At 44.1% G+C, this 21252-nt stretch overlaps 2 protein-coding genes across 2 annotated transcripts in view; one reads left to right on the top strand and one right to left on the bottom strand.

Moving 5' to 3' along the window:
* The window catches only part of LOC309549119 (uncharacterized protein), a 2919967-nt gene that overhangs the window by 1814826 nt on the left and 1083889 nt on the right, over window positions 1–21252 (top strand). The window lies entirely within an intron of this gene.
* Window positions 1–21252, bottom strand: part of LOC309549117 (uncharacterized protein) — a 4285597-nt gene that overhangs the window by 3291117 nt on the left and 973228 nt on the right.

The following is a 21252-nucleotide window of genomic DNA, read 5'->3' as shown; positions in this document are numbered from 1 at the left end:
AGATCTGAACACAAATAGTAAAATCAAATGAAATTCCCAGAATCCTCCTCACCTCACCATTCAGGTTTCCATTTGATTAAAGCCCCACCTCAGACTGAGGTATAATTTACCCACACAGGACCCCCACACTACGCAGGTTAAAAAGCTTGTTGCAGGCATTCTGACATCATTACATACAACACAGGACCAACAGACCCACTTTGCTAATGAGGATGCCAAGGGTCCGCCCACATCCTAAGAGAGGAGAAGAATAAGCTAGATGGAGGGACATTGGGGGAGGAGCTGTGAGGTCAGTGTGATGTCATAGGACATATAGACTCGGGATGGAGGGACATTTGGATGGGGAGATTTGAGGGGCCCTCTATATGAGGCTCCCATGCAAACCAAATCATTGTTCCCGGGTGCCTCCCACTTCTAAAATAAAGAGTGAACTTTGACCTTTACCATACAGAAATCTGTCAGGAATCTGTGAAAGTAATCTCTCATGTGAGCAGGTGATGTGCGGAGGAACGGAGTGTAAATAGCAGACAATTTTCTCCAGAGCTCCTAATGGTGGGGATGGATTTGGCTGCATGCTGGTGCCAAGTTTCCACCCCCCAGTCACTGCAGGTGTGGAGAAAAGCTGTGTAAGAGGATATGGAGGAGAGATGAGGAGGAGATCCAGGAATCAGGATAAAGGTCAGGACAAGCAACAGACGAGCGCATCCAAGAGATGAAGCCGGGGTCACTACACAGAAAATCAATCCAAGGAAACAACAGGCAGGACGAGGAATAGCAAGAAGGAGCTCAGAGACAAATGAGAATATTGCTCAGCCAATGGGAGATTATCTTACATGACTTACATAATGAAGGAGATGAGGGGGAGGGGAGGTGACCATAGATACATGGAAATTCAGCTGGTTCAGCAGGGATCGGTCACATTTCCATCCATGTATGGTCAGCTTTGGAAGCAATATATATTAATCATCAACTGATCCCCTTGAAGGGGTTAATCTACTTATTACCTCCTCTGCCGCCAGATCCTGTAGTGTCTCCCTCTACGTTCTATGGAACGTCCTCTTTACCTAACCTCACTTCCTGTCTGTATTCCATAGAGACTTCCTGTCTGTATTCCATAGACTTCCTGTCTGTATTCCATAGAGACTTCCTGTCTGGGTAGAAGTGAGATCACCACCTTGTGGAGCTCAGAGGAACTGCAGCCCTGAGAAACCTCTCATAGTGTGAACACGGCCTTGTGCTGTGTGTGTATGTACTGTATATCCTTCCCCTTTCTCTCCTCCCTGAGTGTGTATGAAGAGGCGGAGCTCCTGCTGGAACAGCGGTTGGAGGAGGAAGCCGAGTCTAGGAGGGAGACTGACAGAAAGCGCAGCAGACTTGCAGGAGTGAGCGAGGAGGATCCAGTTCCTTTGCCATCGGAGGTGAGGAGAGTGTGAAGGATGTTTGTGACTCTGGTAGCTGAAAAGCTGGGAGTCATATTGCTCTGGTGAGTGGGGAAGCACTACTAAGGGGGCGCCCTCACCATCACGTGTGTAAGAGGTGGAAGAAGGCGTGGATAGAGGCTTCTACTCACTCTGGTGGCAACACCCTCAGCCTTGTATTCTCCCACCGATGCCCTCCATGTAACCTCTCCAACAATCCTCTCCCTCTCTCTAAACACCACTAGGGATGGGCGAGCGGTTTGGGCCGAGGAGAACTTCACCAATCACCTGAATTTTCTGTGTGCTCTGTGTTTTTATTTTTTTTTAGTATTTAAATCCTGCCAAGCGCACAGTCAATAGGTTGTTAGGACACGGCACAATCCTGATCTCGGTAAAGAGTCCATGAGATTACTCTTTACCTATGTGATAGGCTGTGTCCAATCACAGCCGGTCACATGTAAATGAGGAAGTGCCGTTATTCATCTCTCCTCGCCTCACACTGTCAGTGTGTGAGGTGAGGAGAGCCGATCAGCGGCTCCTCCTCACAGGGGAGACAGATACATGTAATCAGGGCACTGATCATCAGTGCCCTGATTACACAAAATGTAAATAAAGTGCCAGTTACTGCCCAGCACCAGTGCCCACAATCAGTGCCCATAGTGCTGCCAGTCAGTGCCTGCTCATCTAGGCACTGATGGGCACTGCCTGGCAGCACTATGGGCACTGATTGTTGGCACTGATGGTGCTGCCCATCAGTGCCGCCCATCAGTGCCACCTGTCAGTGTCCATCAGTGCCGCCCATCAGTGCCACCTGTCAGTGTCCATCAGTGCCACCTGTCAGTGCCTATCAGTCAGTGCCACCTATCAGTGCCCATCAGTGCAGCATATTGGTACCTCATCACTTCCACCTCATCAGTGCCCATAAGTGCCACCTCATCAGTGCCCATTAGTGCAGCCTATCAGTGCTGCCTCATCAGCGCACATCAGTGAAGGAGAAAAATTTATTTATTTTCAAAATTTACTCACAGAAAATAAGAAAAACATTTTTTTTTCTGTCCTTTTTCTTGAAAAAAAAACCCCAGAGGTGATTAAATACCACCAAAAGAAAGCTCTATTTGTGTGAAAAAAATGATACAAATTTCATATGGGTACAGTGTAGCATGACCGCGCAATTGTCATTCAAAGTGTGAGAGCTCTGAAAGCTGAAAATTGGCCTGGACAGGAAGGGGGTGAAAGTGCCCTGTAGGCAAGTGGTTAATAAAGGAACTGTCAAAAACTGGCTCATGTCTTTATTTTTGACACTTTTTTGGTAAATGAGGGCCAGGATCTGGGGGCCAATTTTTTCAAGGGGGCTTCCAGATTCCAATTAGCCCCCTGAAGACCCCCCTAACCCAAAGCAGCCCCCGTGTTGAGGGCATGTGGACTGGTATGGTTTTGGGGGGGGGGGCACTTGCTTGTCCTCACCCCTGTTCTGGCCTGCCAGGCTGTGTGCTTGGATAAGGGTCTGGAATAGATTTTGGGGGTAAGATACGCCATTTTTTAAAAGAAAATTGGCATGGGGTTTCCCCTCAAAATCTATACCTGACCCTTATCCAAGCATGCAGCCTTTTTTGGGCCTGGTATGGATGGGGCCTGGTAATGACGGTGGGGACCGCACGCCGTTTTTTTTCCCTATTTTTTCTTTTTTTTCCAACAATTATTATTTTTTTTTTACATTCAGCTGTCTGCAGGGAAGTCTGCTAACAGCTGATGACTCATTTGTTGTTAAGGACGCCGTGGCCGGTTTCCTGGCCTCTCTTCTTAACAACCTATTGACTGTGCACTCGGCAGGATATAAATAGTAAAATAAATAGAAGAAACGCAGAGCACACAGAAAATTCTGGTGTTTTGCGAACACCTGAAGGGGCCATTTCGGGTTGAAGTTATGCTCGGTCCAACCCTGCATCGCCCATCCCTAGTGGTGTTTAGAGGGAGGGAGAGGATTGTTGGAGAGGATGCATGGAGTGCATAGGTGAGAGAATACAAGGCTGAGGGTGGTCACCAGAGTGAGTAGAAGCCTCTATCCATTGTGTATCCATTGCTTCAGGCCAAATGAGGAGGTTAGACTAAAAAATTTAGAAGTAACAGAAGTGTTTGTAGTAACAGGGATGTTGAAGTCACAGAGAATGATTGTGGGGATTTCAAAGCGACTGATATGGACTGAGGGGGGGACCCCCACACTGTTATTATTTTCATTTCTAATGCCGACAGGTAGTGCTGGCACATGTAAGTTCGGCAATTGGGAATACCCAAAAAGGATAACTATTGAGTATTTGAGTAAGGAAAAGAAAGAAGAGGAAAGATTGAAGGAAGAGAAGAAGAAAGTGGATCTGACCCCCCCCCCCACCTTGCACCCCATGTTGCCGGGGCCCAGACAGCTGGCAACAAGCTTATGGGTTACCAGTAAGGTAACGGAGCCATGGCTCCCACCCTTATCAAACATCTTCATTTTATAGTTTAATATGGCAGACATGCGTTCATTCACCATAATCCAAGAGAGTTTATGCCTGAGTTGGTGGAATGGCAGTGATTAATCGTCTCTGGGCCCTCGTGGCTGTCTCCACCTTGAGACCCAATAAAGCCTGCTGCGATGATTTAGTCAAATTAATTTGGGTGAGGGTGTAAATAAAATTATACACCCTTATCCAGTAACGCTGTACCTTATGGCATTGCCACCAGATATGGTACATCGTTCCTTCCTGACCACAGCCACAAAAGAACAATGGGGACGCCCCGGGTACATAAGTAGCTAGCCGCACCGGCACCATGTACCACCGGAGAAGCACTTTATAGTTTGCCTCTATGATGGAAGTGTTGATTAACGATCTCGAAGCATCCTGAGCCATAAGTTGCCAGTTGTCCAGCTCAATGCTGTCCTGTATATCTGCTTCCCCCTGCACCATATAGGTCAACTTAGTAGAAAAGTCAGTCAATATATTATATAGCCCAGATATATGGCTTTTTGACTTATCGAACTTCTGACATAAAAGTTCCATGGGGGACACCGTGACTATATCAGAGTGCTGTGACAGGGTGCACAAGAAATTAGTGATTTGAGTAAAGCGGAAGGATTCTGACAAAGGCATGACATACTTCTCAATTAACTTCTGTCTTGTTAAGATACCCCTGTGATCGCAAAAATCTGCTATGCGTATGAGACCTTTGTTGGTCCACCATTAAAATGCTCTGTTATTGAGTATGGGAGCCAAGGGGGTGTGAGGTGATTTGAAGTTGTGAGATTATGACAGTCTATCCCAGATGGCCAGTGAATGAGATAAGGCCGGGCATAGAATCGGGGGACATTCCCTTGGTGGAAGCCATAGAATATGAGAGACCAGTTTTTCAGGGACTGAGCGTGCCTCCAACTGCATCCAAATAGTACGGGATTGGGTAGAGTGAAACTTTGCCAATTGGGCCAATTATGCAGCGTAGTAATATTTCAACAGATCTGGTATTCCCAGGCCGCCCCGTCTTCTAGGTGCATACAGCATACGTCTATTCACCCTAGGCCTCTTTTTCCCCCAAATAAAAGATAGCATTTTACCTTGAAACGTCTTCACTTCAGATCTACACAGTGCTATTGGTAGTGTACGAAACAAATACAACACCTTTGGGAGGATATTCATTTTACCGGGTGTAGTCTGCCAAACCACAAGGGAGGATGAAGCAACCAACTATCCATGTCAGCCAGTAGACGAGTAAAAAGGGGCGGGTAGTTTCTGGAATATAGCGTGTGTAAGGACGCTGTCAAGTGTATTCCGAGGTAAGGTAATGCCTCTGATTGCCAAATGAAATTGGAGGATTGATTCAGAGTAGAGACCGTTGCCTCCTCGATTTTTTGATCACGCGCTATAAACAAAAAAAGAGCGTCAATTTTGCAAAAATAACAATATATTTCACATTTTTTTATATGAAATTCCCCCCCCCAAAAAAAAAGTAAAAATCAAAATTTTTTAACATTTTCGGCCAATTTGTTTTATGCTACCTATGTTTGTTAAAAAAAATCGCAAAAAGCGTATTTTGATTGGTTTGCGCAAAAGTTATCGCGTTTACTAACAAAGGGAAAGATTTTTGTCATTTTTGTTGTTTTTTTTTTTAATGCGTAATGGTGGCGATCTGCGATTTTTTTTGCGGGACTGAGACATTGCGGCGGACAGATGGGACCCTTGACTGACATTTTTGACACTTTTGGGGGTACCAGTGACATTTCTAAAGTAATCAGTGCTATATATATGCACTGTTACTGTAAAATGACACTGGCAGTGAAGGGGTTAACTTTATTTGAGCGGGAGGGGCTGTGTGTGTCCCTAGGGGCGTGATTCTAACTGTGATTGGCTGTGGCTTGAGCTGTAGGAACACTGATCAACGGTCCTACATAGTAGAAGCGTATGATCACTATTTCTACACAGGGGAGAATGACAGGCGGCTTGTTTACACAGCCTGCCTGCCTTTCTCCCTCTCCCCCGACGATCGCAGAGTGACTGGCGGACATCGGGTCCGCCAGTCACACGCGCAGGGGGGTCCGTGACCGTGCGGGAGCGCGGCGCCGGCGGCGCGCACTCGCTCCCCAGAGCCTCACAGGCTAGTGACGTACCGATACGTCACTCTGCCTGTGAGGGGCTGACCGCCACAGTATATGTACTTGCGGCAGTCGGCAAGCGGTTAAGCAGCAAGTCGGGAAGCCGGCCGCCCGCATCCTTAGCCAACCATGACTCATCAGCTGTCAGCGGGCTTCCCTCCTTAACAATACCAGGCCACATGTCCTCAAAATGGAGGGGTGGGTGCTTTGGGGAAGCTCAGACCGCTCACCCCACCCCACCTTACCTTGTCCCCATGTTGATGGGGACAAGGGCCTCTTCCCCACAACATGGCCTGTGCTTGTGGGGTTTGCAGGCAGGGGACTTGTCGTAATCTGAAAGCCCCTTTTCCCAAGGGGGCCCCCAGATCCCGCCCCCCATGTGAATTAGTATCAGGACCGTATAGTATAGTGTGATTACTGCAGTGTCACACTATACTTTGGTGTTATCGGGACCATATTACCTGTACCTATTCACCAAAAATTGTTGAGTAAAGTAATAGAAACACACAATTTTTGAAGAATCCTTTAATAAAAAATAACTACTGCAGGCTCCTCCTCCATTTGACATTTCTTACATAGGTAAGGGGCGGGGTCACCTGTCTACATCACCTGGTGGCACTGCCCCCTTCTTATACCATGGATCGGAGCATGCTGGGTCCCTAATGTCAGAAGGGGCGGTGCCACCAGGTGATGTAGACAGGTGGCCCCGCCCCTTACCTATATAAAAGATATGAAACGGGGAGCCTGCAGTAGGCAGAGGGCCTCCATGACGGCGAGAGCATCTTTTGTTATTTATTTTTTCGGGTGCGGCGGGCGTTGTGATTGATGACGGATCTACATCGGGGGGAGGTTGGATTTTATTTTTTAATAAACGATTTTTCAAAAATTGTGTGTGTGTTTTTATTACTTTTTGACACTTTTTTGGTGAATAGGTAGAGGTACTATGGTCCTGATACTCATTTACATGGTGGGGGGGCAGGAACTGGGGGCCCCCTTGGTAAAATGGGCTTTCAGATTATGACAAGCCCTCTGCCTGCAGACCCCCACAACCACAGGCCATGGTTGTGGGGAAGAGACCCTTGTCCCTATCAACATGGGGACAAGGGTGCTTTGGCGTGGGGGGGGGGCAGAGCTGCCCCAAAGCACCCACCTTCCCCCCCCATTTTGAAGGCATGTGGTCTGGTATGGGTTAGGAGGGGGCCTCACTCGTCCCCCTTTCATTACTTGCTGAACTGCATGCTTAGGTAAAGATCACAACGTTAATTTTTTTTACATTTTGGCGTGGGCCGGGGGGGAGGGGACACCACGTCATTTTTTTAAACATTTTTCTATTGCCGGACAATGTCGGCATTCTTTTCTTTCCATTCATCTGTCAGTAGGGAAGCCCGCTGACAGCTGATGAGTCATCGGTTGGTAAGGATGTGGGCGGCCGGCTTCCCGGCTTGCTGCTTAACAACCCGCTATTTTTCACACAGAATTAGAATCAGTCGATCATTTTTCGACCAATTCCAATCGTTCTAAAAAGTTGAAATTCTTTAGAAAATTAATAAACAAACCAAATTTTACCGAAACCAAAAAGAAATTTAACAAAAACTAAACAAAAGTAAACAAATTCTGAAACCAAACTAAAGGAATTCCATAACAAAACGAAATTAGTAAGTCTACCTTTCCACTAACGCACCTACAAAGTCGCGCGATTTAAAGTGCGACTTTGTACTGCGACTTGTATGCGACTTTACAACGACTTTACCAACGACTTCGTGCAACTTTGATGTTCTGCGATTTGTTCAAAGTGATTCCTTTTCCTGCTGAAAGTGATGAAATTCCTTTTAGAAATTCCAATGTAAAAATGGTTCTGTCCCCTGGTAGTAGGATGCTATTGCATAAAGTATCCCACGTTCCATCACAGTCCAATTTTGTTTAATTTTTTTTGTTATTTTTTTTCTTATATTTCTGTTTATGTGCAAGTGCATTTAAATTCTGTATATATTTCCATTCTTTAGATATAATAAAACTACGTTGCTTTATCTTATGTTGTTCTGTGTTCCCAGTATATATACCTATATAGCATAACAGACAGTAATCAAAGTACTCTACAACAACCAACAAAAAACACAGATTATGTAACAAGATTATTTTTTATTTATTTTTTCTGCATAAATTCTCCAAAAATAAACGTTATTTTGCAATAATCATTACAACTGGTTTGGTTTTTCCAGCACCAAAACACAAAAAAAAAATATAAATTAACAGGTAAAAAAATAACAAAATTTCCTTTGTTGGACTTCAAACAAAAAAAAAAACTGATGGGCCTTGAGAATATGACATATTTTTTATTATTCTGCTCAAAATGGTACTTAACAACACCAAAAAAAAAAAAAATGACAACTGCTGGTAGGTTATTGGTTCAGTCGACCCAGAACCTGAACTAGTGAATGGGCCAGGGTAATCAGTCGATGCTCCATAGTAGTATTGCCTTTCCTGAAAAGGCGTAACCTGAGTGGGTTTAGGTGGCATAAGTTGGTGATTTTTCAGGGGGACCAAGGGTGGAGGCAATGGGGGGGTGAATTTGGATGTAACATGCAGGGCCTGGAGGGATTCAGCATATTACCGTAATCATCACAGTATGGGCGGTTTATTGGCGGGCCATACAGTGTATTTGGTGGTGGTGGGTAATGGTGATAATAAGGGGGATATGTGTGTGGGGGGCTTCCATACATGCTGAGGATGTTGTTGGCTCCTCAACCACAAAGGATTGAGTAGTTGACATCAAAGCCATCCTGAGCGCATATTTTTTCTCTGGGGGGACCTTTTTACACATCCCTAAAATGACCGTGAGAAATGCTGTGTCTTCACACATGCTTTCGTTTATTTTAGTGGACATCTCATTGACCACCTGCAAAATTTTATCCATGGGTTTCACACCCTTGGCACTTGCCCTTGTAGATCTTGGGCAAGGTCTATGGACATCACTAGGCCCGGTTCAGCATCCTCCTTAACAGGAGAAACATTCCTGGAAATAGGTCTTGACATGGTTCCCTCAGACTCTTCCTGGTCACCAGTGTCTTGGAATTGCTCCTCCTCCTCCTGTGACCCCTCTTACTGTGGCAAACCCTGTGAGCTGTCTTGCCAGCTTGCTTGGGTTCTGAAATATAATCATTAATTTTTATTTGTATGACTATTATTACATTTTATATGTAAACTACAGTATATACCTGCTGACAACTTACTCTGGCATCTCCAACACCGGCTTTAAAAATTCTAGCTCCTGCGCATGTGCATATGGGGCAAGTCTTGAAGACCCAGAACCACTCCTTCCTTCTCGCAGTTTACGGAGATACCGGTTGTAACAGTCTTTGAGACTTCTCTATCTTGTTTGTAATGAATGCACTGAAAAACAGACAATACCACTACTGTACAGGGAATAATGGGTGCAAGCTGTCATGTGATAAGTTGCATATATGAAACACTTACATTTTTGTGACCGTTCTGTAGCTGATAAACAGTCCCAGTTTTCATAGTAGATGCGAGCCATTTCCAACCATGCTCTCTCCTTCTTCACATGGTCCTTGTATGATGGATCTCTGATATCATACACTGCTGGACGTTAGTCCCAGTTTTCATAGTAGATGCGAGCCATTTCCAACCATGCTCTCTCCTTCTTCACATGGTCCTTTTATGATGGATCTCTGATATCATACACTGCCGGACGTTCTCTGACAAGCCGGATGATTTCTTCATTGTCATGAACTTGTCGCTTGCTCTTTCTAGGCCTAGGCATGCTTCCTATATAGTCTAACACTCTCCTCTAACATGAGCGATGGGGAATGATGTGTTTGGGAGGAGCAGAGATCATGTGATTTGGGCGGGAACATACAAAAGTGAAAAAAAAAGCATACTGTACTTCTGTGCTAGTCGCAACGACTTAGTTCCGACTTACATTACCTTCTATGAGGGACAAATCGCACTGAAGTCATCCAAAAGTAGTGCAAAAACCTTTTCTGAAGTCGCTGCGTCTTGAGTAGCAACCGTTAGAACGGTCCTGATTGAAATGAATAGGTTTTGACTTGTCATGCGACTTGACATGTGTGAAGACGCACAACAAGTCGCACTAGTGGAAACGGGGCCTAACAAAATGAATCTATCCAAAACTAAACACATTTTCCCATTCTGCACGTCTCCTAAGCGTGCCCAACCCAGATATAGCAGTTGTGTTCCAGCCTCTGGTTTCCGGGTCGCCCTGCGGATGCATCGATTGCCCTGTGGAAGAGGTCCGGGACACGTGAGTATGTTTGGCTTGAGGTCAGCAGAAGGGAGCAGACGCCATGCGGGCTGCTAGGGAGTAACCAAAAGGAAAACCTATGGAGAGGACTCTGCTCTCTGGGTGATCGATGTGCATTGCAGCATCTTATCAAAGTTTGGTGCAGTCGCCTACCTTTCTCTTCTTTTCTGTCCTGGGGAGAGAACTGTTTGTTGAAGCAAGGTTTGCTTTCTGCATAGCAGTACCCCCGCAGGAGCCGCTTGGATATTGGTTTGCCCGGGCCTCCCACTGATTACTCCACAGCCAGGTACAGGGTATTTTCACACAGCCAGGTGCACACACTCTTCTGCTCGTTGTCTCCAATGACCAGTCTAGGGGATGTGTTTTTATGTTTTATTTGGAGAACTTGGATAGGAGAAGAAAAAACAGAGCTATCTTGAGAGTCCCAACATCCTATCTGTTCAGAGAAATGGGAACCTACAGATGTTCACAAGGAACCACTGTCATATGTGGGGACTTTAAGGGCACAGCATGAGACAGATAACAACTACATGGATTTATCCTAAAATAACATTTATTGATTTATCTAAAACCAGATCTCAATAAAATGAGGAAACTGGCCCCAAACTGAGCTCAGCTCGTACACAGGAGATCAATGTCTCCTACTAATTTCACTCATGTACATCATACATATATAAGGATAAGTTGGTATATATCATAAGGTTCGTGTAGGTATAGATATTTCCTCTCTTCACTTAGATGTAACATTTAGTGACGGCCATGTACTTTATTACTGAATATATCTTATTACTATTATAACAATCTCCTTACTATATGGATTTCTTTGTGTCAGCTTTTTTTGTATACATGTCTGCATCATATTTGTTACTGATGTCAACATTTGTATCAATTACTGTATGTATAATAAATGACTACGTTCAGATTCTATTTTTGTATATCTTAGTTGGTGACCTGCCTCATTTAAAGTCCCACAACCTCTGTTTTCTGTTTGCACTAACCATTAGGGATGGAGGCACGTCACTGTGTTTACTTCGGATCATATTCCTCTATCTTCGTCTGTTCACTGGTCAACGCATTTCACACAAGGCTTCTTCAGGACTATGAAGATGTACAGACAGTTTCCTCTTAAAATTAACAGACTCGATATTAGTGTTTCATAAACATAGAACATAATCTGTATTTATGTACATCATAATAAATACAAACATGACTTACTATCACACGGCCTTCCTTCCAACCCCCAACAAATTAACCTGACCTGGGGCAAACACAGGAGGGGGAAATCGGACCAAAATGTGTTGTGTGTATATATATATATATATAGGTATCTATCCTGATGATCCTAGGTACAAGATAAACTATACAGTATCTCTCAAAAGTAAGTACACCCCTCACATTATTGTAAATATTTTATTCTATCTTTTCATGTGACAACACTGAAGAAATGACACTTTGCTACAATGTAAAGTAGTGAGTGTACAGCTTGTATAACAGTGTAAATTTGCTGTCCCCTCAAAATAACTCAACAGACAGCCATTAATGTCTAAACTGCTGGCAACAAAAGTGAGTACACCCCTAAGTGAAGATGTCCACATTGGGCCCAATTAGCCATTTTCCCTCCCCGGTGTCATGTGACTCGTTAGTGTTACAAGGTCTCAGGTGGGAATGGGGAGCAGGTGTGTTAAATTTGGTGTTATCACTCTCACTCTCTCATACTGGTCACTGGAAGTTCAACATGGCACCTCATGGCAAAGAACTCTCTGAGGATCTGAAAAAAAGAATTGCTGCTCTACATAAAGATGGCCTAGGCTATAAGAAGATTGCCAAGACCCTGAAACTGAGCTGCAGCACGGTGGCCAAGACCATACAGCGGTTTAACAGGGCAGATTACACTCAGAACAGGCCTCGCCATGATCGAACAAAGAAGTTAAGTGCACATGCTCAGCATCATATACAGTGTTTGTCTTTGGAAAATAGACATACGAGTGCTGCCAGCATTGCTGCAGAGATTGAAGAGGTGTGTGTGTGTGTGTGTGGGGGGGGGGGGGGGTCAGCTTGTCAGTGCTCAGACCATACAGTGCACACCGCATCAAATTGGTCTGCATGGCTGTCGTCCCAGAAGGAAGCCTCTTCTAAAGATGATGCATAAGAAAGCCTGCAAACAGTTTGCTGAAGACAAGCAGACTAAGGACATGGATTACTGGAACCATCTCCTGTGCTCTGATGAGACAAAGATAAACTTATTTTTTTCAGATGGTGTAAAGCATGTGTGGCGGCAACCAGGCAGTGCTAGAAAATAATGGTGGCCACACAAAATATTGACTTTTGGTCATTTTTGGCACTTTAACCTAGGGACGTACTCACTTTTGTTGCCAGTGGTTTAGACATTAATGGCTGTGTGTTGAGTTATTTTGAAGAGACATCAAATTTGAGGTGCTCTCTATGGCACTTGGTGCTATGTGTTGAGTTAGCCGCAGGGTGCTATACAGGTCCAGGGTTGTAGTTCATCACTATGGAACTTCATACCTATGGAACCCAGTCCCCGAGGACCTCTTCGGGGGTATGTCCACTATGACAATTAAAGCATGGAACTTATATACAGTCCAGTATTCAGGACAGATAAGACAGGGTCACCCTGTAACTTTGACCATTACTCTATAAAACATTACTAAGTCTGGAATGTATTCCCCTTACGGCGTAAGCTTTTCAAACTTTGCGCTAAAATTCAGAGCTCAGTCTCAGGTGATCACACCGCTGGTCACACACTTTAATGCCACTTCCATCTAGAACCCTGATAAGCTACTCAGGTGCCCTTTCACCACTCGTTGCCGGACAGTCAACACCTGGGTTACCGCGTACTTTTAGACACACTGCACCCTATCTCCTGCACCCTATTCCATGAGTACCCCACAGGGGAATACCCGCACTTATAGCTATGGTGGAGACCAGGAGAAAGGGAGCCAATTCTAAATCAGAGAAGATTTGCTCTGCCAAAGGTCCGCTCAATACTCAGCCTTGGAGTGACAATGTGTCTCTTGTACCGGAGTAGGAAGCAGTTTTATCACCAATGTCTGTATCCGGTTCTAGCTCTATCTCAGGCACACAACATGTGTCCTACCTGACGAAAGCAGAATTTTCTTTCACCTTTTTTCTCTATGGTGGTTAAGCTAGAAGGTCATTCTAGAAGAGTGGTGCAAATTGAACAGAAGGACAGAGCAGCAGAATGTCTTAGTGGTCATCACTTTGCAGCACTGGGTTGCTCAGTTCAAACCCCAACTGGGACACTTCTACCTGCATTGCAGGATGTCAGATTAGACATTTATGAACAGGAGGAGGTTTTCCAGCATAATAAGCAGGGATATTTTTCAGCAGCAATGCGGGGGAATGCAGTTAGGACACCTCTAGCACTGACTATGTAATGGCAAGGGGTGCTGGAGTGTGCTGCAGGGTCTATTGATGCTCGCTGCTGGGGGGTCTATTCTAGATGGAGGGGATCTATTTTGGCAGGGGGGTCTTTTGTTGCTGGTGGAGGACCTACTATTGCTGGGGGTGGGTCTTACATTTCTGGGGGGTCAGTTGTTGCTGGGTGAGATCTACTGTTGAGGGAGAGGCCTGTTGTTGCAGGCTGATGGAGAGTCTATTGGTGCTGGCTGTGCAGAGATCTTTTGTTGCAGCCAGGAGTCTATTGTTGCTAGGGGGGATTTTGTTACAGGTGCTTCATTGTTGTTAGGGAAACTATTGATACTGGTGGGGGTCTTTATTGTTACTGGCTGCAGGGAATCTATTTTACAGTTTTTCTTGTTATCATTAACAAATCCCATACAAATTACTTAGCACCACAAAATGATACCTGGTTCAGTATTGTCAAAAAGGGCAGTGCTGGGAGGTGGGTAGGGGATGAAACCAAGAAATGGTGCTTGGAGGTGGGTAGAGGGTGGAACCAAGTAATGGTGCTTGGAGGTGGTTAGAGGGTGGAACAAAGTAATGGTGCTCGGAGGTGGGTAGAGGGAGGAACCAAGGAATGGTGCTCACAGGTGGGTAGGGGTGGAACCAAGGAATGGTGCTCAGAGGTGGGTAGAGGTGGAACCAAGGAATGGTGCTCGGAGGTGGGTAGAGGGTGGAACCAAGGAATGGTGCTCGGAGGTGGGTAGAGGGTGGAACCAAGGAATGGTGCTCAGAGGTGGGTAGAGGGTGGAACCAAGGAATGGTGTTTAGAGGTGGGTAGAGGGTGGAACCAAGGAATGGTGCTCAGAGGTGGGTAGAGGTGGAACCAAAGAATGGTGCTCAGGAGGTGGTAGAGGGTGGAACCAAGGAATGGTGCTCAGGAGGTGGGTAGAGGGTGGAACCAAGGAATGGTGCTCGGAGGTGGGTAGGGGTGGAACCAAGGAATGGTGCTCAGGAGGTGGGTAGAGGGTGGAACCAAGGAATGATGCTTGGAGGTGGGTAGAGGGTGGAACCAAGGAATGGTGTTCGGAGGTGGGTAGGGGGTGGAACCTAGGAATAATGCTCAGAGGTGGGTAGGGGCAAAGAAAGGGGGAGTTCCTGCACCTATTCTCTGAGAAAACAAGCCCTGATAATGAGTCTCCTATTTACTTGATGTGGCCTTCATGAGCTTAGCCATATGAGTTGTCATTGGAGGATGCTGTGTCCCTAAAGGGTATACTCAATCATGATAATTGGATGTGTCCTTGGGGGGGTTGCAGCATCTTCTGATGGTAACTTCATGTGTTTGGCTTGTTCTTCGGGGGTATATCTGTCTGCAGGTGCAGCCTGTGAACCTGCGTTAACCCTTGCCTCTCTTCCAATGCAATGGAAGTTGGAATGAAAAATATTGATTCTATCCTAAAGAATAATAGAGTAATGGTCAGAGGTAGAGGATGACCCTGTCTTACCTCTCCAAAATGCTGGACTGTATATAAATTCCATGCTTTACCACCAATGTCTGTTTCTGGTTCTAGCTCTTTCTCAGACACACAACATGTGGGCTACCTGACCAAAGCAGAATGTTCTGTCACCATTCCTTGGACAGATTACGTATTAATACGGCCATCTTTGTCCAGAGCTCCAAAACTCCTCGCCTCTTCTCCCGCTCCAGTTTCCCAACCGGAGTCAGATCCCGATATGCCAGTCCTAGAGGATGCAGAGACAGGAGGGAATGGAGAGGATATGGATGCCGTACTGGAGGAAGGTGCAGAGAATTTCTCTCCCCCACATTGTCATTATAATGAAGAAGGACCTTCACACAACATGCTTGCTAACGTTGAAAAGTTAATTTCCTGTGTCTGCAAAATCCTTGACATTATACCAAGGAGAAGAAGATTGGGATTCTGGCACTCCAAATGGTTTATGTCTCTCCAAATAAGCGGATGCTTAGGGGGGCGCGGACATTATTCTCCTGTATTAAACCACTTCCCGCCCAACGACCTCATATGACGTCATGGACTTTGAGTGAAGATATCTGGATGATGGGTGGAGCTACAGGAATCATTCACATATCTTCTTTTTCTGCAGGTGATTCCCTGCACTGTAAAATCAATCATATGGGCTGTTCAGCCGCTTGCTTGTTTTTACAGGTGCCACTCTCCAGAAAGTAAAAAATATATATATATATATATATTTTTTTTTCAAAGGTGTCGTCATTTTTTGTTTATAGCGCCAAAAAATATAAACCACAGAGGTGATTAAATACCCCCAAAATAAATCTCTATTTGTAGGAAAAAAATGACTTTGATTTTATTTGGGTACAGCGTCGCACGACCGCGCAATTTTCAGTTAGCTTAACGCAGTGCCGTATCACAAAAAATGGCCTGGTCATGAAGGGGGGTAAATCTTCCAGGGCTGAACTTGTTAACTGACAATTGCGCGGCCGTGCGATGCTGTACCCAAATAAAATTGATAGAAACATAGAAACATAGAATGTGTCGGCAGATAAGAACCATTTGGCCCATCTAGTCTGCCCAATATATCTGAATCCTATGAATAGTCCCTGGCCCTATCTTATATGAAGGATAGCCTTATGCCTATCCCATGCATGCTTAAACTCCTTCACTGTGTTTACAGCTACCACTTCTGCAGGAAGGTTATTCCATGCATCCACTACTCTCTCAGTAAAGTAATACTTCCTCATATTACTTTTAAACCTTTGCCCCTCTAATTTAAAACTGTGTCCTCTTGTGGTAGTTTTTCTTCTTTTAAATATGCTCTCCTCCTTTACTGAGTTGATTCCCTTTATGTATTTAAAAGTTTCTATCATATCCCCTCTGTCTCTTCTTTCTTCCAAGCTATACATGTTAAGGTCCTTTAACCTTTCCTGGTAAGTTTTTTCCTGCAATCCATGTACTAGTTTAGTAGCTCTTCTCTGAACTCTCTCTAGAGTATCTATATCCTTCTGGAGATATGGCCTCCAGTACTGCGCACAATACTCCAAGTGAGGTCTCACCAGTGTTCTGTACAGCGGCATAAGCACTTCTCTCTTTCTACTGCTTATACCTCTCCCTATACATCCAAGCATTCTGCTGGCATTTCGTGCTGCTCTATTACATTGTCTTCCCACCTTTAAGTCTTCTGAAATAATTACTCCTAAATCCCTTTCCTCAGATACTGAGGTCAGGACTGTGTCAAATATTCTATATTCTGCCCTTGGGTTTTTACGCCCCAGGTGCATTATCTTGCACTTATCAACATTAAATTTCAGTTGCCAGAGTTCTGACCATTCTTCTAGTTTTCCTAAATCCTTTTTCATTTGGCGTTTCCCTCCAGGAACATCAACCCTGTTACATATCTTTGTGTCATCAGCAAAAAGACAAACCTTACCATCGAGGCCTTTTGCAATATCACTTATGAAGATATTAAACAAAATCGGTCCCAGTACAGATTCCTGAGGTACCCCACTGGTAACATGACCTTGTTCTGAATGTTCTCCATTGACTACAACCCTCTGTTGTCTGTCACTCAGCCACTGCCTAATCCACTCAACAATATGGGAGTCCATGCTCAATGACTGCAGTTTATTGATAAGTCTTCTATGTGGGACAGTGTCAAAAGCCTTACTAAAATCTAGATATGCAATGTCTACTGCACCTCCACCGTCTATTATTTTAGTCACCCAGTCAAAAAAATCTATAAGATTTGTTTGACATGATCACCCTGAAGTAAAACCATGTTGTTTTTCATCTTGCAATCCATGGGATTTAAGATGTTCCACAATCCTATCCTTTAATAGGGTTTCCATTAATTTGCCTACTATTGATGTCAGACTCACTGGTCTATAGTTGCTCGATTCCTCCCTACTACCTTTCTTGTGAATGGGCACGACATTTGCCAATTTCCAATCTTCCGGGACGACTCCTGTTACTAATGATTGGTTAAATAGATCTGTTTATGGTTTTGCCAGCTCACCACTAAGCTCTTTTAATAATCTTGGGTGTATCTCATCAGTACCCTGTGACTTATTTGTCTTCACTTTAGACAGCAATCTTAGAACGTCTTCCTCTGTAAAGACACATGCATCAAACGATTCATTAGTCATCCTTTCAAGTGGAGGTCCTTCTCCTTCTTTTTCTTCTGTAAAAACTGAACAGAAGTATTCATTAAGGCAGTCGGCTAGCCCTTTATTCTCTTCTACATACCTTCCGTCCTTTGTTTTTAATTTAGTTATTCCTTGTTGTAATTTCCTTTTTTCATTTATATATCTGAAGAATGTCTTATCCCCCTTTTTCATAGACTGAGCTAGTTTTTCTTCTGCCTGCGCTTTAGAAGTTCTTATAACTTGCTTGGCCTCTTTCTGCCTTTTTTGTAGATTTCCTTATCTTCATTGCTCTGGGTTTTTTTTATAATTACAAAATGCTAGCTTTTTATTTTTAATGATTTGGGCCACTTCTGCTGAGTACCACAGTGGTCTCTTCCTTTTTTTGCTTTTACTGACAAGTCTAATGCAATTTTCTGTTGCCTTCAATAATGCACCTTTTAAGTAGTCCCATTTCTCCTGGACTCCATGTAATCCGTTCCAGTCTGATAAGGACTCATTTATGACTAATTTCATTTTTGAAAAGTCTGTTTTTCTAAAATCTAAAACTTTTGTTTTTGTGTGGTGTGATTCTTTCACAGTTCTTATATTAAACCACACTGACTGGTGATCATTAGATCCCAAGGTTTCGCCTACAATGACATCATATACTGAATCCCCATTTGTGAATACCAAATCCAAAATGGCCTCCCTCCGGGTTGGCTCCTCAACCACTTGTTGCAGAGACAACCCCAGTAGGGAATTTAGAATATCTGTACTCCTGGTAGAACTTGCTATTTTGGTTTTCCAGTTTATATCTGGAAGATTGAAATCTCCCATAATGATAACTTCTCCTTTCATTGTCATTTTAGCTATTTCTTAAACTAGTAGATCATCTAGTTCTTTGACTTGACCAAGTGGTCTATATATCACACCTACACGAGTTACTGCATGATTAGCAAACTGCAATGTAACCCAAACTGACTCTATGTTGGCCTCACCAACTTGTATTAGGTTAGATTTAATGCTATCTTTCACATACAGGGCCACTCCTCCTCCTTTCTTGCCTTCTCTGTCTCTTCTGTATAAAGAGTACCCTGGTATGGTTATGTCCCAGTCATTTCTTTCATTAAACCATGTCTCCGTAACAGCCACTAAATCTACATTCTCAGATGCCATTATTGACCCAAGTTCATTGATTTTTTTTACCTAAACTGCGAGCATTTGTAGACAGGACTCTGAGCTTATCATTTCTTAACCTCTGTGCTTCTGACCTGTTCTGGCATTGTTTCGGGGGGCAATTGGACTCTTGTATTTTCACTCTTTTGCCCCCCTTCCTAGTTTAAATACTCTTTCGCAAATTCTTGGAGTTGTTCACTAAGTAAATTTGTTCCTTTGAGAGAAAGATGCAAACCATCTTTTTTGTACAGTTCCTTTCTATTCCAAGTAGAGCTATCATGAGAAACAAAGCCAAATCCTTGCTCTTGACACCATTTACTAAGCCATATGTTGAACTCCTTTATGCACCTCTGCCTATCATTCTGAACATTATGCACAGGCAGAACTTCAGAAAATGAAATGGTGGATGCAAAATCCTGTATGTCATTTCCAAGTGTGATAAAAGATTTTTTCACCTCTGACACTTCATTGCAAGCCAGGTCATTTGTCCCTAGATGGACAAGAATATCCACGTCCCCTTCCTGCTTTGCTTGCTTAACAATATTTATAATACGTCTTCTATCTCGCCTAGCAGTAGCACCAGGGAGACATCTCACAAAACCATTTTCTTTAAGCTCCACACTTCTTATGATTGAATCACCCAGCAACAGCTGCTTCCTTTGAGACTTCACTTTATCTTTTTTGTCCTTGGCTGCAGTCTTGCATACATTAGACATAGGAGTCGATGGTTTCTCACCCTCTGTGCTTGAGTCCATATCCATGTTGTCCTTACATTCTGAGAGTGCTGCAAATGAATTTTGGAGAACCACCGACTGTGGGACATTATGAAAGGCTTACCTTAAATATCCACTGACAGGGCTTCCATCTTCACAGGCTCTGGTCACTTGAATGGCGACAATCCAGCAAAAGTGGTTGGTCCTCGTCTAGAGGAGGTCGGCTTGGCATTTGGAGAAATCCTGGGAAATAGATCTGTCCCAAGATTGCCATACCAAGCCGGCCAGGAGGAAGCTTGGGAACCCAAGCATATCCTAACGCCTGCACTTGTCCCTTTGGTTAAACGTGCTTTGGGCGAACAGGTCCTTCTGTCTGTCCTCCGTAAAAAGAGGTATACCTTCTTTCCCCTTTGACAGTCGAGCCGAAGCACACAGACGGGACAGCAGGAAAGAACTCAGTAAGGACAGCAGGGAAGCATTCTGATAGGCATTTACTATGAATGTCATAATAAACAGGCCTCTCTACTAATCCCATAGAAAACTAAAACTAGCCTTCTCTTTAAAAGTAAGTTGTAGGACTGTCTAAACAGGTTCTTTTTAACCCATTGCACAGAGTACTGCAGGTTACAAGATGGCAGGGTATTCCAACCACCCATACTCCGGGTGTTTCCTCATATATCCGCAGCAACCTTTCTGATCAACATCCTATAATGGAACACTGATTGAGAGAAGCAGCAAAACGCATACTAGCACATTAGGATAAGCTTACCTTTAAACATCCACTGACAGGGCTTCCATCGTCACCTGGTTTTCTGGCCTCCACCTCCCCTATAGTCAGTCCAACACACGCCTAATAAAAGTACAAACCTTCAACCTACATATAGAGGGTTCAACACACACCTAATATAAAAAATACTGGCCTCCAGCCTCCCCTATAGCTACTCCAACACACGCCTAAGTACAAACCTTCAACCTCCATATAAAAAAGTCAAACACACACCTAAAAACTACTGGCCTCCAACCGCCCCTATAGGCAATCCAACATTCAGCTAATAAAAGAACAAACATTCAACCTCCATATAGATGGTCTAACACCTAAAAAAATACTGACCTTCAACCTCCCCTATAGCCAGACCAACACACGCCTAAGTAGAAACCTTCAACCTCCATATAGAGGGTCCAACACACACATAAAACAAAAAAATGGCCTCCAACCCCCCCTATAGCCAGTCCAACACACACCAAAAAAATACAAACCTTCAACCTCCATACAGAGTGTCGAACACACACCTAAAAAAATAAATTGCTAGCCTCCAACCTTCCCTATAGCCATTCTAACACACTCCTAATAAAAGTACAAACCTTCAACTTCCATATTGAGGGTCCAACACACACCTTAAAAAATAAAAATAATGGCCTTCAACCTCCCCTACAACTAAAAAAAGGAAAAACAATCAACATCCATATAGCGGGTCGAACACACACCTAAAAAAATTACTGGCCTCCAACCTCCCTTATAGCCAATCCAACACACATCT

The sequence above is a fragment of the Pelophylax lessonae genome (assembly GCF_965119305.1).
Source record: "Pelophylax lessonae genome assembly, chromosome: 3".
In the NCBI taxonomy this organism is placed as follows: Eukaryota; Metazoa; Chordata; class Amphibia; order Anura; family Ranidae; genus Pelophylax; species Pelophylax lessonae.
The sequence above is the reverse complement of the archived record's forward strand: the minus strand, read 5'-3'. Positions and strand labels throughout refer to the sequence as shown.